Genomic DNA, 4,707 nt, shown 5'->3' on the forward strand with positions numbered 1-4,707 from the left:
GTAGTAGTGTAAGGGAGTAGTAGTATAGTAGTATAATTAGTAGTTTGTAATTAAATATGTAATAATAAAATTTAAAAATAACATTTAAAAATAGTAAAAATTATATTAAACTCTAATTTGGGCATTTTTTTCCCCGCCCTAAACTTTAAAATAAAGGTTTAAGTCCTTACCGAAATTAAGAAGTTAAAAGGGGGGGTTAGTAAATTAGATGGGGGACCGCTTGAACCCCCCGTTGTAGAAATCTTTTTTTAAAAAAAATTTTTTTAAAATAAAATTTACTATTTTTAATTTTTTTACTTTTTAAAAGATTCTATTTTTTTGTTTTTTTAAATTTTAATTTTAAAATTTTTTTTTTTTTAGTATTAAAAAAAGGGATTTTTAGTAGTAGGGGATAGTAGTATTGTAAATAGGGGTTAGTATTTGAAATATAGTAGTAGTTGTTAAAATATTTTTATTGTAATAGAAAATAAGTAGTAGTAGAGTAGAAAAGTATTTAATAAATTTAATAAAATAATAATATAATAAAATTATATTAAACCTTTTTTTCGAAAACTTGTTTTCCTACGAAAATTGGGAAAATGGGTTTCCCGATAACCCAATCAAGCAACGTCAGCGTGGTTTTTCTATATGGGGACCGTTGGGGAACCCCCCGTGTTGTAGACATCCTTTTTTTTTAAAATTTTAAAAAAAAATTAAAATTTACTATTTTAAAAACTTTTAAATTAAATTTTTAAAAAAAATTTTATTTGTTTATTTTTTTTAAATTTTTAATTTAATTTTTTTTTTTTATAGAGTAAAGTATAAGTAGTAAGAGAGTAGTAGTATAGTAGTAGTATTAGAGTAGTTAGTGTAGTAGTAGTAAGTAGTAAAAAAAATTATAGTAGTAGTTAGTAGTAGTAGTAGTAGTAGTAAGTAGTATAAGTAGTAGTAGTAGTTAGAAGTAGTAGAAGTATTATAGGTAGTAGTAATATAAATATAAATATAATATTAATTATAAATTCTATTTTCGACACTTGTTGTCTACGACCATACTACGTTGAAAATACCGGTTCTCGTCATCACGAAGTCAAGCAACGTCAGGCGTGGTTAGTACTTAGATGGGTGACCGCTTGGGAACCCCACGTGTTGTAGACATCTTTTTTATAAAAAGTTTTTAAAAAAATAAATTCATCTATTTACAATTTTATTACATTTTAAATGATTCTATTTGTTTTGTTTTTTTAATTGTTAATTAAATTTTTTTTTTTTATAGCAGTAAAAATTTGTGAGTAGTATAGTAGTAGTAGTAGTAAGTAGTAGTAGTAGTAGTAGTAGTAGTTTGTAGTATAGTAGTAGTAGTAGTAGTAGTATAGTAGTAAGTGTAGTAGTAATAATAATAAAAAATTTAAATTAATATTATATTAAATCTATTTTCGACACTTGTTTTCTACGACCATACTACGTTGAAAAAACCGGTTCCGTCCATAACGAAGTCAAACAACGTCAGGCTTGGTTAGTACTTATGTGGTGACCGCTTGGAACCACTCGTGTTGTAGAATCTTTTTTTAAAAAATTTTTAAAATATTAATTCATCTATTTTAAATTTTATTACATTTTAAATGTTTATTTTTTAGTTTTTTAATTGTTAATTAAATTTGTTTTTTTATAGCAGTAAAGTAGTAGTTGTAGTAGTAGTATAGTATAGTAGTAGTAGTAGTAGTAGTAGTATATAGTATATAGTATAGTAGATAGTAGTAAGTAGAGTAGTAGTAGTAGTAGTATAGTAGTAGTATAGTAGTAGTAGTAATAATAATATATAAAATAGTAATATTTATTAAATCTATTTCGACATTGTTGTCTCGACATACTCGTTGAAAATACCGTTCTCCGATCACGAAGTCAAGCAACGTCAGCGTGTTAGTCTTAATGGGTGACCGTTGGGAACCACGTGTTGTAGAATCTTTTTTAAAGTTTAAAAAAATATAAATATATTACATTATTCTTTTAAATTCTATTGTTGTTTTTTAATTGTTATTAATTTTGTTGTTGTTGTAAGTATAGTAAGTAGGTAGTAGTGGTTATAGTAGTATAAGTATAGTAGTATAAGTAGAGTAGTAGATTAGTAGTAAGTGTAGTAGTATATATATAGTAGAATAATATTATAATAATATATTAATTATTCGACATTTCTAGCCAACTACTTGAATACCGTTGTCATCGAAGTCAACACGTCAGCTGTTATTAGGTACGCTTGACCCTGTTGAACACTTTTTTAGTTAAAAAAAAATCATCATTTACATTACATTTTAAATGATTCTTGTTTTGTTTTTTATTAATTAATTTTTTTAATAAAGTAGTATAGTGATGTAGTAGAAGAGGTATAGTAGTAGTAGTAGTAGATAGTTAGTTAGTAGTGGTATTAATAATAATAAATATAATAAATTTATTCGTCTCCAACTCGTAAATCGGTTCTTCTCAAGTAAGCAACGCAGTGTTGACTAATGGTGACCGCTGACCAGGTGTAGACATCTTTTTTAAATTATCTATTACAATTTTATACATTTTAAATTTATTTTGTTTTATTATAATTTTTTATAAAAAGAGTAGTTAAGTAGTATAGTATAGTATAGTAGTAGTATATATGTTAGTATAGTAGAGAGTAGTGAGAGTATATAATAATAATGTAATATATTAAACTCTATTTTCGACACTTGTTGTCTACGACCATACAACGTTGAAAATACCGGTTCTCGTCCGATCACCGAAGTCAAGCAACGTCAGGCGTGGTTAGTACTTAGATGGGTGACCGCTTCGGAACCCCTCGTGTTGTAGAAATCTTTTTTTAAAAAAAGTTTTTTAAAAATATAAATTCATCTATTTTACAATTTTTATTACATTTTAAATGATTCTATTTGTTTGTGTTTTTTAATTGTTAATTAAATTTTGTTTTTTTATAGCAGTAAAAGTAGTAGTTGTAGTAGTAGTAGTAGTAGTAGTAGTAGTAGTAGTAGAATAGTAGTATAGTAGAATAGTAGTAGTAGTAATAGTAGTATAGTAGTAGTAGTAGTAGTAGTAGTAGTAGTAGTAGTAGTATAGTAATAATAATAATAATAATAATAATAGTAATATTATATTAAACTCTATTTTCGACACTTGTTGTCTACGACCATACTTCGTTGAAAATACCGGTTCTCGTCCGATCACCGAAGTCAAGCAACGTCAGGCGTGGTTAGTACTTATATGGGTGACCGCTTGGGGAACCCCCCGTGTTGTAAAACATCTTTTTTTAAAAAAATTTTTTAAAAAAATTTTTAAATTCCCTCTATTTTTACAATTTTATTACCCTTTTAAATTATTCTATTTTTTGGTTTTTTTAAATTGGGTTTAAATTTAAATTTGTTTTTTTGATAGCAGTAAAAGTAGTAGCAGTAGTTTTTAATAAATAGTAAATAGTATTAGTAGTTTTGTAAAGTAGTATGTAGTAGTATAGTATTAAATTAAATAAGTAAGTAGGAGTAGTAGTTTGTAGTATAGTAAATAATAATAATAATAATATTATTTTTTAAATTTTTATTTTCACACTGTTTTCTACGACCATACACGTTTGAAAAAACCGGTTCTAGGTCCAAACACCGAAATCAAGCAACGTCAGGCGTGGTTAGTACTTAGATGGGTAACCCCTTGGGAACCCCCCGTGTTGTAGACATCTTTTTTTTTAAAATTTTTATTTTTTTACAATTTTTTTTAAAAATTTTTAAAAAATTTTAATTTTTTTTTGTTTTTTAAATGTTAAATTTTAAATTTTTTTTTTTTTTTTGAAATAAAAAGTAAATAGTAGTAGTATAGTAGTAAGAGTAAGTAAATAGTAGTAAATAGTAGTAAAAAAAGTATAGTAAGTTAGTAGTAATAATAAGAATAATAAAATAATAATAGTAATTTTATATTAAATTTTATTTTCGACACTTTTTTCTACGAAACCAAAACTTTCGTTGAAAATACCGGGTTTTGTCCAAACACCGAAGTCAAGCAACGTTTAGGGGTGGGTTTTACTTAATGGGGAACCCCTTGGGGGGCCCCCGTGGTTGTAGACATCTTTTTTTAAAAATTTTTAAAAAATTAAATTTCAACAATTTTTTAAAATTTTTAATAAATTTTTTTTGTTTTGTTTTTTTTAAAAAGTTAATTTTTAAATTTTTTTTTTTATAAGAAAAGTATATTGTAGTAGTTTTAGTATTTTATATAGTAGTATAGTAAGTGTTTAAGGGATATTTGAAAAAAAAATAAATTTTGTATTTGAAAATATAGTAAGTAGAGTATAAAGTTTTTGTAGTGGGGAGTAAAGAATTGTAGTTTATTAAAAAAATAAAAAAAAAATAAAAAAAAAAATTAAAAATTTTAAAAAATTTTTCCCAAAACCCTTTTTTCCCACGACCCTACTTCGTTTAAAAAACCGGGTTTTCCCCCATCAAACCAAGTCAAAACCCAAAGTCAGGCGGTTTTACTTTTAAAAAGGGGGCCGCGGGAACCCCAAAGGGGGTTTTTTTAAAAACCCTTTTTTTTTTTAAAAAATATTCAAATTTTAAACTTTTTTAAAATTTTTTTTTTTATTTTTTTTTTTTTTTAAAATTTTTTAAAAATTTTTAAATTTTTTTTTTTAATAAAAAAAAAGTAGAATAGTAGTATAGGTTTGTAGTATAAATAGTAGAAAAGTAAAAGTATAGTAGTAGT

The 4,707-nt window shown here is 25.0% G+C and overlaps 1 non-coding gene and 3 pseudogenes across 1 annotated transcript; all 4 read left to right on the plus strand.

The window, feature by feature from the left end:
• Window positions 1–1,018: 1,018 nt before the first annotated feature.
• On the plus strand, window positions 1,019–1,134 carry LOC144962151 (5S ribosomal RNA; annotated as a pseudogene).
• Window positions 1,135–2,695: 1,561 nt separating this feature from the next.
• LOC144962149 (5S ribosomal RNA) lies at window positions 2,696–2,814 on the plus strand. The gene has a single exon (XR_013643379.1). It is a non-coding gene; the product is annotated as a 5S ribosomal RNA (ribosomal RNA).
• Window positions 2,815–3,137: 323 nt separating this feature from the next.
• Window positions 3,138–3,257, plus strand: LOC144962150 (5S ribosomal RNA; annotated as a pseudogene).
• Window positions 3,258–3,565: 308 nt separating this feature from the next.
• LOC144962152 (5S ribosomal RNA) lies at window positions 3,566–3,685 on the plus strand (annotated as a pseudogene).
• Window positions 3,686–4,707: the final 1,022 nt, after the last annotated feature.

Source organism: Berghia stephanieae, unplaced genomic scaffold (assembly GCF_034508935.2).
Source record: "Berghia stephanieae isolate SIO BIC M18660-M18661 unplaced genomic scaffold, UCSD_Bste_1.3 scaffold6438, whole genome shotgun sequence".
In the NCBI taxonomy this organism is placed as follows: Eukaryota; Metazoa; Mollusca; class Gastropoda; order Nudibranchia; family Aeolidiidae; genus Berghia; species Berghia stephanieae.